We start from the raw sequence: 13,767 nt of genomic DNA, 5'->3' as shown, positions 1-13,767 counted from the left end.
GAAATGATCGACTTGATGGGGGTTCTACATCTATCAGTGTGTGTTTTTGTTTTGCAGTCGAATTCTCCAGAAATCCAGAGGAAGCATATTCTGTGCATTTCAAGTACGATAAAGACAGATTAATCTTATAATTTAACCACATTGTTCCATAGATCAAACCCCTGACTTCACGACACCAAGCTATGCAATTAAATTTCCAGGTTTTAACCACAAAATAAATATGAATCTGACGAATTTGAGCTTCAAAAAGCTCCTTCAAGAATGGATAAAAGCAATAGCGAGACATATAGACAGCCGTGAATTTGAGGACCCCTAAGAGATATAGCTGGATGCCTGAGAACAGCTAAATGGAGATGAAGAGGGAACGAAATGTTCACTCCATGCCAGTCTTCTCACTGCTTGATCTTTGCTCTTGATAGAATGAAATCATAGATGAAAGTCCCATCATTCTCATTATCATTTTCTAGAACGTTTATCAGAAGACAGTATTTGAGCTTGTTGAGACTTCCTCTTGATAGATCGGACGAAAGTTCAAACTTCTCTTTCTTTGAAGAACTTAGCATGCCCTCAGATATTAAGTTATCGTTAACTGTTTTGCCAGGCATATTCTCAGAGGACAATTGAGCTTGTGGTCTCAATGCTTCCCTGTTGCTTAAACCTCCACGGACACCTTTTTGCTTTTGTGCTCCCACTTGACGAGCAGAAGCTGCACTTCTGCAAAATCCATCCAAATTCTTGTTCATTAGGAATTTTCCAGCAAAATAAACTAACAAATATATTGTTCAATGAAAAGAACTAGCTTGGCTATACGACCGGGGTCCAATGTTGTCTATAGTAAACAACACACATGGAAAAGTGGGACAAACGCATGTCATGCACCTCTAACGCATATCAGCATATATCTATATGGACTTCTGATGATCACAACCCCTATAATGCTCAAGAATGATTGGTCACTAAAAGGAACGACTTATTTCGTCTAGTTAAGTAAATTTTTAACAGGATCTGATTCACCATTCAGATGTGAATATATGGCCTATGTAAGTCGGATGTATCTGGTAAGGAAGAAGTGACTAGTGGTTGTTTTTTGCAAGCTACATACCTTTTATACTGTGGATCTGTAGGATCCAACGCAAAAAGAGGAGATTTATACAGATTCTCAAATCGAGGATCAGTGTAATCAACTGCAGGTATTTTGTCCTCCGATGGATCTTCCTTTTTTCCCTTTTTCCCCTTAGCTTTCTTAAGGTTAATATTATATCCCTTTACACCATTGTTTGCGTCCTGGTCATCAGCAAGAAGTAACTCCAGTTCTGCTTTGCTGGCTTCATGTTCCTTTTCTGCATCTTCAAGCTGCTTTTCGTTGGGATTACTGTTACCCCTCTTACTTGATTTACTTGAAGATTCATCAATGAAAAAGTCATCTTCTTCAGCTTCATCTCGCCCACTGCCACTACCCTCATTCTCTGACGAGTGCTTCACAGCGTTCTTTTTAGCCTTCTTTTTCTCTCTATTTTTTCTAAGAGAAAGATTCCACACTGTTTCGGAGTCCTTGTCCTTTTTCTTCTCGAGAATGCGCTTACTTAAGTCTTCTAATCCAGTATTGAAAGTAACCTCCATATCCTTGTTCCCGTCCTCAACATCGCCTCCATCTGAACTCTCATCCCCGGTCTCAAAGAGAACCCTATACTTCTCTGCTTTAGCAAGCTTTACATTGGATTGGTCATTCTGAACGTCAGTCTCATCTTCATCATCGTCATCACTTACATCAGAAGCTACATACCCCTTCATCTTCAATTCATCAAGCTAAAGAAATGATATCACTTGTCAGCATAGCATCAGGAAATAATATATAGCTAATGTAATGCAAAGCTTGAAATGGGAGTCTAACAAAGCATCTCATTCTTGTCTCTGCAGAATCTAAAATTTTCAGATTACCATGAGGACTTGTCCCTACATAATACATGGACCCGGAAACCCACAAGGTGATTTTAATCAGTCATTTTCACAAACTAGTTTGATATCTCGAATTTCCTGCAAGATTCGAAGTTACTCAATCGAACCAAATTAGTAAAAAGGATCATAACAATATTCACCAACCTGGTCATCATTGAAAGTTTGTTTCAGGGCTTTAGTACGTTGTGGCTCATCTTCGTCCCATGTAATATCAAGGTTGCTATGCTGTAGTGCACGAGTTTGAAAATCTATACCTTCATATTTCACAGGTGCCTGAAGTGAATAAACAACAACAGAGCATTAACTGACTACCATCGAATTGACTAATACTTTAACTGACAAGTTATCAATAAGCAGAATATTTCAGATGCATGTATATATGTAAAACTACTTGCGCTGCATAAGATTGTTCAAAAAAAATGTTGAAGAAAAGTACCTCTGTGGCGATGTCCCTGTGGGGATGCTTAAATTCCATAGAATCGGCTATAAACCGCAAATCCAACACATTTGATGTTCTTTCAAATTCAGTACTATCACACTCATTGTACAAGTGATTTGCCGTATCGCTTGAATCACACTCCACAACCGCATAATAATACCCGGCATTAAACATACACAATAACTTTGCCAATGATGCATCAAAATTGTTCAAATGATTCATATCATATAAAGATTGCTATCCAGAAATACAAAAGAGCAAGGCTAAACAAAGCTCATTAAGAAGTTGTAAGCATTAGGATGTGCCTACTAGTAGAAGTAGCATCAACACCAGGAATGCAGAACGGAAACTAACTTTTACCATCATCACAGCGATTGCCTTTTCCAGATAAAAAAAATGGCTAATGGTTACAGTGCTAAACTCCAAGATATATCCAAGAAATACAAAAACAAAACGGAAAGTAATAACATGGAAATGGGTGCCTTTTGCAGTTACGAGATTACCTTAGGCGACTCTTCTCATAAGCACGCAACTTTTCTATCGTCAATTTCACCGTCGACATCATCATCATCATCACCACCACTCTGCACTTTGTCATCATCAAATAAACCAACTGGGCCCTTCACTGATTCCTCTTCCATACGCTTAAGCCCAAACTCAGATGGATAAACAGCAACAGACTTAATTTGCCCACTTTTAGGAAGAAAGGAACTCATCACTACAAATAGATCAGCAGCCTATAGAACACCACAAAATTCAGATATTGAACTAAACTAAAGAATAAAAATCACGGAGACAAATAGAAACACAACATCTCTCAGTGATGAAAGCTAACATATAAGTGGATAACTCTTTTGCACAAGAAATAGGCAAATAGCATTAATAAAGGGAAAAAAATGGTCTTGTATGGATCCGACAATATATCAAGCAATTCAAGCATCTTTTAATATTATCCAAAGTAAAATTATACCATTCCAAAGCACTGTGTTTGTGGTGACATAAATCACTCCTTACAACTCATCATCCAACAAGAATTTGAATCTCACTTTCTTAACAATACACAAATATAAATAAACTCAAAGATCTCCACAAAATCCCCATGAGTGGTAACATCATCCCAACAACATTAACAAAATTTAGGGAACTGATACTAGAAGCTCTGTAAAGTTCCTAAAAATCAAGTACATGCATGCGTATCAGTGGCAACATCTTGGATTGTAACATTTGAGTCATGACTTGAATTGGTTGTTTCCACATAGGCATAAAGGACGATTTGTCGATTTGAATAGCATTGCTTAAAATGTATGGAAACAACATTGCTAAGACGTGTATATATGAGAAGAGAGAGAGGGAGAGAGACTTACATACCCGAACTTGACTCCAGTCCATGTTAACAACAGCCAATCTATGAGTCTCTTGCTCAGTTACAGGTATGTTTTCTTCCTGCTTCAAAAGAAGAAGAGGACGAAGGATTACATGAAGAAAAAAGCATGCACGAATGGGTCTAGTTAAGCTTTCGACAATGAGTAAGTTTGTCTGTACATAAAATTCAAAATTGAAGCCTAAACTCACCGGCTCCTCGGGTTCGTCCTCCAAATAACCTCCAGCATCCACATCAGTATCAGAACCAGTCGAAGAAGACGTGTCATGGCTCAACTCATCTGCTGATTCTAACTCCTCAGATTCACTATTAGACTCAGACTCCAATATATTATTATCATCATGTTTTTGCACTTTGGCTTTCTCATTCTCTTCACTCTCTCCATTTTCATCATCGTCATCACTTTCCTGGTCTTTCTTCTTATTCTCTTCTTTGTCCAGGCGATAGTAACGGCAAAGACGGTTTTCTGGGTTCACATATATCCATTTACCTCTCTTATCAACATGAGCTTTAGAGGGTGAAAAGTTCTTCTTCAACACCGGACTAAATCGTTCATCAATAAGAACCTTGGAATGTTGATTTGGAACTTCCTGGAATCTTGGGTCATGATGCACTGAACTAAAACGCATATCAGTTATGACATTCACTTCATTCTTGTTTCGTGAGCCAGTAGCGGCAATGCTGTCCCGCACACTGAATTTTACTTGTTCCTTCTTCTTATTTTCTCCTCATTTCCCTTTCATCTTAGGTATCTCTGTCCATCAGACCAGATGTCCCACAAAATTAAAATCAGTTTTCTGATCTCACAATTTCATAAAATTGAACTAAAAGTTGAGATAATCAATAAATTGTTCACCAATTTCCATCAAATGCAATCAAACACAGACATTACTAGTTTAAGCTTCTTCAAAAACTCTATTAAATCGATCTGATTCGACTTGTTCAAAATGGAAACAAGTTTAATAATAACTAGTTGAGCGCTTGCACGGTGGGGAACCCAGAACAGTTATGACATGACATTAAGGGAAACATAAAGCATTATATCAAACATTTCACTGCAATGACTTAAGTTGCAGGTTAAACATGCTGAGAATTCAATATGCGACTTAGGAAATGGTAGCTAAAGATTTCAACTGTAACAGAAGCTTCTGGGCCAAAAATTCAATATTTGACTGTTAAAAATCTAAACTTTAGTCAACTGTAACGAATACCTCAAATCTAATTAGGTGTGTTGAGTCATCAAGGTGACTACAAAATCATTTCCTTAATCTTACATTTTCCTATAGACTCGCTGCTAGCAGTCACAATTGCACTCTAATGATCTAGTTTCAGTTATCATATTGATGGACTATCTTCAACACAGCGAGAAACTAAGAATACAAAAAGAGTCACAGGCTTAACATTAATATCGCACAACATAAATTCTAAAGGACCACCATTAAGAAGAAAACTAATTGACTTGACAGGCTCCCTCCTACTTCAACCCTCATTAAGTGATCCTTGGTCTTCCTATTAACACAATGTTGGAAAGTTAAAAAAGGGAAAATGCACTCTGTTGGTAAAATGGATTAATTTCTGTAAGGCAAGTCAGTTACCTTTCTCAGCCAAACCTAAACAACAAGCTCCAGTCCATGGGATTCGAAAAATTAGAATTGCTCATGAAAGGGATACAGACGACTAACTTAGCTTAAGTAAAGTGTAAGATGATACTTAGATATTCCGTTAGGTATTTCATCAAACAGTATGAAAGCAACTTCCAAATTATGATATGATAATAGCAAAATAGGATTGTAGGCTGTTGTTTTGAGGTAGTATAAAGTGCTATTAACAAACTGATAATAAACACAAAAATAAATACAGAGATTAAAACTTTAAGAACCCTAACCTGTTAATTAGCAAGTCCAACAAGACGAACAAAGAACTGATAACCCTAATACTCGTCTTGATCCTTCTCTTCTCTTCGGTCGAATTCAAAAAAACTGTAAGGAATCCGAAGAGGAGTAAGAAAACGGCCGGGGATTTGCATTCAGTCGAGTTGTTTAAGGTTTTGTGTAACGATTATCATGACGATCTTACCCCTACGGAGTGGCGAACACCAATGCCGGTTCCTATGGGGTGGCTAACCCACACACGTCATGCCAGGTGGCCTGGCAGACTAGCCGCACCATTATGATCATATTGTTAAGCGAGGGAGTACTGAGACTCGACCGCTAACAGTTTAGTCCAAGTTGTTCGGTTGAGACTCCAGCGTCCACGATCAGTGATCTACCGTATGTAAATAGCACCATTCTATCATTCACACATATTTATATTTTTTTTCCCTTTTCCAGACAGCAAACCACATCAATCTTTGTAAGCAATTAATTTGAAAATGAATACCAAAACAGCTGGATAAAGAAACATAAAAGACAAAGAAAAATTCATATTCGCGATATGTGATGGTGTCTGGATTCAGGATAAAGAAAAAGAGTTCGCAAATGTTAGACAACTAGTTGGTCCTGGTGTATTACCTACGCATAAATCTAGCCATCCCCGGCGAGTCGGTTTACCTAAACTAAGAGGAAGATGGTCTGAGATCAATAGTGTTTTTTAGCTCCTTCTCTTACATGTTCAAGACAACGTGCGAAGATATCCTTGACAGAGTTTATATCATATGAAAACTAAATCCACAGGACTCAGGTTGTGTGAGTTAAATTGGAATGCTGGTGGAATACTGCAAATACGTTCTTTTTCAAGGATTTCGAATGTGGTAAGTTTCATTTTTCCAGTTCAATTGTTAGTTTTATTTAGATTAATTTTTTAGTTTTAGATACAGACTTTAATTATGATCATGTTGGTTTTAGGGTTCACACCGTTAGATTTGTACATGTCGACGTGAATAACATGTGAGGGAAAATTACTTTCTTTTTGCTAGGTATAAACAAAAAAGGCAATCAACACGAGGACTTCCCAAGAGGTCTAAGAAATGATTACTTCACCCAGGTTTGAACTGGAGAGATGTTCAGTGTGTTAGGCTGACGTTATATCCAACTACACCACGAAATCTTGGTTAAATTTACTTCCATTTAACCAATTAAAGTGGGAGTCGAAAGGAAAATGGAAACGACTACTTCCATTGTACTCAAATAATGCCGTAGAAAAGCCAGAATTCATAAAATTACACACAAATGAAATATCCGGGTTGAAGAGTTTTTTGAAGTTATGCTAAGAGGGTTGAAGAACAGGTATATTTGAACCATGGCGATTATCCCGATCTTGAACGTATTTTTGTGTTATACGTGCTAGGAAGAAATATTTTTCCCAATGCTAGCTCAGGGACATTGGTTGGTTCTCTAGATGCTTTAGAAGATTTAGCTAAAACAACAAGATATGATTGGCGGGCAACAATTTTAGGTGAACTATACTTAACTTTCGGTGAATGCTCGTCTAATAATTCGGATAACTTGAATAGATTTTGGGTCGTGTTGGAGGTAAGAACCACAATCCTTTTTATTGTTTTGATTCATTATCAATTTAATTGTTAAATTGGTAATATACTAAAACAAGGATGTTTTTATCAATGTTATTTTCAATATTGGTGGTATACTTACTTCGATGTTTGCGAACCTGACCTTCACGATAACTGTATAATTTTTTGGGTCATGTACAAGTACAAAACAGAAAATTTGATTAGTCTGATAAATGATAGTCGAAATGTCGCTGCAGTTCAGAGGATGCAACAACTGTGCAGAACAACTGTAAACATGAACGAGATGCCGTATATTAATCTTGAGGAGTACAGTTAGAAACAACACATAGAATGCTAAAGTCAATCCTTAAGCGACTTGTGTTTTACAGTCTTGTTACTGGTCATGGTATTTGGTACTACAGAGAAAGACATATTTTTCAGCTACAAGGCAGAAAAGTAAAAGCCATCAACCCGTTCCAACCTCGATAATTTCATTTGATGACTGGGAAAAGTTATTAAATAATGAACAACCTTGGGAAGAAGATGAATATTTTATTCAAACTCCAGAGAATGATTTTGACTACTATAGTTGGTTCCAGAAGATCTGCGAGCCATATATTGCTGATGAACCACAAAATTTGGGTAATGTTAATTTTCCAACAATCAGTAATATGCCACTTACTGATCTTCCATCCTAATCTCCACCACCGACGAGTAAAGCATATACGTACCTTAGTAGTCAAATGGGTTGGTCAAATATGCTCCAAATATCTTAGGATGTCAAGACTTTATCTCTTTCAGGAGATATTATTACTATTCCCCTTGGTTTCAAAAGTCTGCCTAAGAGGTATCCGTATTATGGGGTGGTGGCATCACAAGAAGAGTATCAGAACCAGTAGACCACTTTAACGCATCTTCTCGATGGATTCCAAACTTTTCACTTGAGAGAGATGCAGATCCAGAAGGACAATTTGACGTCCGCAATTCCTGACACTCCAACAAGTTGAAGTTATGATGGTATGAGTATAATTCATGGTGGCATAGGTTCATGTCGTCCCGATATAGGAAAAAGTTCTCAAATGGGTTTAGGTCGTGATGACATGAGTACAAACCCTGGTGGTAGCAGTCAAAGAGGTCATGGAGGTCGTAAAAGTCCCCATTCTACTCCAAATTTAATGGAAGAGACTCAGAATCCAGTAGGTGATAGAAGAAATGTAGAGATGATAGATATCCGATCCATACCCCTATTAGTTTCTTGCAAATTCCCGAAGGTCAGGTACACACTGTTGGTGGTGGCTTGAACATTGATGCATTTAGGCAATCTGCAATTTTTACCCCAACCACACATCAACGTTCCACTCATTTCAAGCAACTGCTCAACCAATTCAACCGTCTACTGTACCATTTCAAGGTTATGTTGAATCACCTGATGCTACCCAACCACTATCTCAGACTCAAACTGGTGAGTTTGCGACTATGTTGAAGGGTCAAACATGCTTAAGGGAATATATATATCTCTTTGGAGGTTAGGGAAATCATTAGTTTGATAAATGTAATTCATTTTAATGTAATTTCGCTTTTGTTGGATGATCAGTTAATGTAATTGCACTTTTGTTTGATAAATGAAATATCTACTTTTACATTCATGCTTAAGTTAAGAATGAAGAAATTAAAACATATAAATTGGATTAAATTGGGAAGCATTTTTAAGATTTCATAACAACTTCCATATCAGAATTCTTTTCCGTTATTGCATAGCCACTCTGCACGACACTTTTGTTCAAGGTTTATCAAGATCTCACCACTCCTCATGTTTAGAGCCGCTTGCATTATCAAAGCAATATGGTTTTTTAACATTTTAGACATTACGTTAAACCGAACACTCAACACCATCGTATAACAATTTTTAAGGTTCATTATTTCCTTTCAAATTTTAGAAAAACGCGTTCCCAAAACGGCATGGCTTGGAGCAGTGCGCCACCAACGATGGGATGATTAATAAACAAAACATTATTCCTGAAATTACATTCATCTCCTGCAGTACTAAAATTTGGACTATGTGCTCTTATTTGATTTGGCACATTAGCTCTTGATCTTTTTATTTCATTTTGCACATTGGATCAGTGTACAACTATTTGGTTTTCGGCAACATGTTGTTGTTTTATAAAGCGAGGAATGTTTATATCTTGAAAAATTGGAATAGCTAAGAAAATATGAAGAAGGTTCCAGTTGAAATGAATCTGAAATTGGGTATTTATAGGGGATGGATTTATGGTCGTTGGATCAGATACTGGGCGGTGTAGTCTGCACCGGACGGTCAAGTTTTTACCACTGGAAACCTACACTAAGCCGCCCAGTGTAGTGTCAACCGAGCGGTCGATACTTAACCGATGGGAAGAGAGTATACCTCCCTGGCTAAGTGGCAAATTTTCCACTTAGCAAGATCTTTTTGTCACGTTGTCATGCCCATAGGTGCAAAGTGGCAAATTGGGACTTTGCCATGCCCACAGGAACATGCCTAAGAGGGTGCTTGGATACTACACGCAAAGATGACGCTTCTCCAAGATTACATGAGTTAATTTTAGTCGTCAGAAGCTAAAAATATTCCGTTCATGAAAGCTATTTTTTTCGTTTTTAGAAATCGTTTTTCAAATTTAGCTCCCAACTTACATTCTGATTTTTTATTCCATGAAATCACAAAATTATTTCTCATTGTGTATCAATCTCATCACCCAGTGTATATCCACAACCTCTTTCTCTATTCTTCTAAATGGATCTCTAGGCCCAACGTTCTCCACCTCTAGAGGCCTTAAACAAGGAGATCCCATATTTCCGTATCTATTTCTAATATGCATGGAAGTTCTCTCTAGATTTATGGAGAAAGCCACATCAGAAAAGAAAATTTCGGGAAATAAAATAAACAAACATGCTCCTAATATATCCCATCTTTTCTTCGCTGACGACTGCTTTCTATTCACAAGGGCAGATTTAGGAGAAGCAAAAAAACTTTTGGATATATTATCCAGATTTGGGGAAATTACAGGTCAAATGGTAAATTTACAGAAATCGGGGATCTATTTCAGCCCAAAAATTCACCCGAAACATGCAAAAATAATTGCAAAAATCCTAAAAGTCCCATTGTTGACAAAACATGATAGGTATCTTGGTACACCTCTATTTTTCGACAAAAATAGAAAAGAAAACTTTGAACCTCTTTTGAAAAGGTACTACAATACGCTACAAGGGTGGAAATCAAAGTTACTCTCGCAAGCAGGTAGGACAATTCTAATTCAATCAATTCTCCAGTCGTACCCAACTTATCAAATGCAGATGCTTGCGCTTCCAAAAGATACTTTAGATAAATTGGACAAAATTCAGAGAGGTTTTTGGTCGAATAAGGATAAGTCTAAAGCAAGAGGCAGATATATAAAGGCGTGGAAAGGCATGTGCAAACCAAAATTCCAAGGTGGTTTATGAATTAAGAATCCCATAATTTCAATATAACCCTTCTAACAAAGCTAGCTAGCAGAGTGATGACAGAAAAAGATCAATTATGGGTAAAACTGTTAGAAGCGAAGTATTTACAGGGAGCGAATCCTTTTGAACCAACAAGAAATTATGAACTATCGTGGATTTGGACAAGCATTCAAAAGGGTCTTAATATTCTAAAAGGGAACTACGTTTGGCAAGTGAAAAATGGGGAAAATACCAGAATATGGGAAGACAAATGGTTATTTAGCACAAGTCCCTTAAGCCATCTAGTTGATAAGACAGAACCGATTCCGCAAAAGGTTAATGAACCTCTAACCTCTGAAGGTGATTGGGATATTGGAAAATTAGATGAATTTTTTTCCAAGGACATTAAAGAAAAATTCTACCAATTACCCCAAATAAGGAAAATAAGGACAGAATCAGATGGGTGCACCATACCTCCGACAATTTCTTGGAAAAAAATATCTACAACTACCTGATCAACCAGAGTAACAATGATGAAGAAAATATTGATTTTCCTTGGAAAAATATTTGGAGTTTAAAGACAATACCTCGGATTCGGCTTTTTATCTGGAAAATGGCACAAAAAGCTTTACCAACAAATAGCAGATTAGCAGCTCACAGTACAGAAATCTCCTCAGAGTGTCCCCTTTGTAATTCTCAAGAGGCGGAAACAGAATAACCAACCCTATAGTGATAAAGGGTGTCCTAAAACGTTGAAATGACTAACCTATCCTTAACCTAATTTAATTTAAAACCAACCTAATAACCACATATATATATATATATATATACCACCACCTCCTCCCACCACCGCCGCCCACCACCGTCGATTACCACCACCACCACCTCCGATTATTACCACCACCAACCACCAATTACCACCACCACCGCCCACCGCCGCCGATTACCACCACCACCACCTCCGATTATCACCACCACCAACCACCGATTACCACCACCACCTCCTTCCACCACCACCACCACCTCCTATTTAAGAAATGTAACAACATAAATGCAATCACAATTGAGTTCTGTTACATGATAATTTTATCGAGTATAAAAGACACCAGCCGCAGCTTGATTCTGCCATGGGACCACTCCTGAGGTATTTTCCAACAAACCCTTCACTTTAATTTGATTTTGATTTCTTCAATCGAATAGAAATCATCAAAATAGGGTTTTAGTAGGAGTTACAGAGCCATGTTCGGTTGAGTCAATTTTCCAAAAAACCCTAGTTTACTAACCGAACTTCTTGAAAATGAAGAACACGAAGAACAGTTCGGTTCTATTGGATTTAAAACTAAGTCACCGAACTCTCTGTTCGGTTGTTTTGCAAAAAATTTTAAAACTACAAAGTAATCGAACTCCACCCTTAGAACCGGGAAAAAAAAACAAATCCAGTCTAACCGAACTGTGTTGTTGTGGCCACTATCTTGAGTTCCAAAATAACCGAACTTAGCCAATAGAATTTGGTTTTTTCGCAAACAATTTTAAAACTACAAAGTAACCGAACTTAGCCAATAGAGTTCGGTTGTTTCGCAAAAAATACTTTTAACCGAACTCCTTGTATTAGAATAACAGAAGTTCATAAGTTCGGTTCCTGCACAAAATAAGGATATCACCGAACTTTAGTTTACGAAAATAATGAGAAGTCCACAAGTTCGGTTCGTTCGCAAAAATGTTAAGTTTTCTTTGTAAACGAACTCTACCTAATTCGCCAAGAAATAAATTTCGTAGTAACCGAACGTTTGCCTAATTGTATATATGCATATAAGCCCAGTTCGGTTGATTCGCAAAATATGTTGAAGTTTGCGAACCAACCGAACTTCTAACACTAGGTTACTTTTAACCTGCAGTTCGGTTGGGAACTTGGTTGCGTTGAAGTTTGCGAACTAACCGAACACACAAGATGTACCCAAATAAATTGTTAAGTTCAAAGTTCGGTTACCTACCATTTTATCCTAGGTAACCGAACACTACACTGTACGACCAAAACCTCCATTAACGAGCGAGTTCGGTAACCTGCGTGTTTGGAAAACGTAACCGAACTACACTTTCAGGTGTGTTCGGTTACATGTTCTTGACATATGGTAACCGAACTGACCCAAATCTACATAAAAATTTTCATTTTTTTTTGAAAGTTTGGAGCAATTCAACCAACATTATCTAAGTTTGAAGCACACCTAGGTACCCAAATACCCTTCCTCCGGTTGTGGTTGGTAAAATCCATCGTTTTTCATGTTTTCCTTCTTCATCTTCTCTAACTTTACTCTCTCAATAATTCTACTTCTTTAAAAAAAAAACCATCTGATTTTTAATCTCACTAATTATCTTTAACTTAATCATCTCACTAATCATTACACTAACTATTATTAACACTAACTAATCATCACCCAAAATTAATCAGGAGGATAATTTAGGTATTAATATAAATATCCAGATAAGGGATGACCTAGATTTACTTCTAATGTCTTTACCCGAAATAAAACCATGATCCCAAAAAAAATCATGATCCCAAAAAATCGTTCTTTATTATAAGTTGCAGCCACCAACCAAGCTCAAATTGTGTTTTCTATACTAATCAACTTTTCAAGTCTCTTTTCTTCTCTAACATTTTCAATAAGCTCTTCAAGAGCATGGGTTATAGGTAGTCTTATTTTGAGACTGGCTCTTTCATTTTGAAGGAGGACTTGGTATTTGAAGGAGTACTCTTACCGTGGGAAAACTAATGGAAGCACATTACACCATGTAAAATGTGCCGTATGATTTTTTGAAAAAAACTTTTGTAACAGAAGAAGTAGTGGAGGGAAAATTTATGTTTAAAAGTTATTAAAATATCAAGTTTGCTTCTCATGCGGCATACAACCTGCCACCTATCTTCTTCTCCCTACACGGCACCGAAGGTGCCGCCTCGCCTCATTTTTATTGACACATCAAACATAATGTCGTCTACTGACCACAACCAACCACTCCTTCATCCGAAAGAGTATATCAACGACTTTGAGGTGAAAATGGGGTGAAGGAGTGCCATAGTTGGACCTACTTTGA

General features: G+C 37.3%; 1 pseudogene; it reads right to left on the bottom strand.

Moving 5' to 3' along the window:
- Window positions 1-104: 104 nt before the first annotated feature.
- LOC113288387 lies at window positions 105-8,274 on the bottom strand (annotated as a pseudogene).
- Window positions 8,275-13,767: the final 5,493 nt, after the last annotated feature.

This window comes from Papaver somniferum, chromosome 1 (assembly GCF_003573695.1).
Source record: "Papaver somniferum cultivar HN1 chromosome 1, ASM357369v1, whole genome shotgun sequence".
NCBI lineage: Eukaryota > Viridiplantae > Streptophyta > Magnoliopsida > Ranunculales > Papaveraceae > Papaver > Papaver somniferum.
This window is presented reverse-complemented; position numbering and strand designations above follow the sequence as displayed.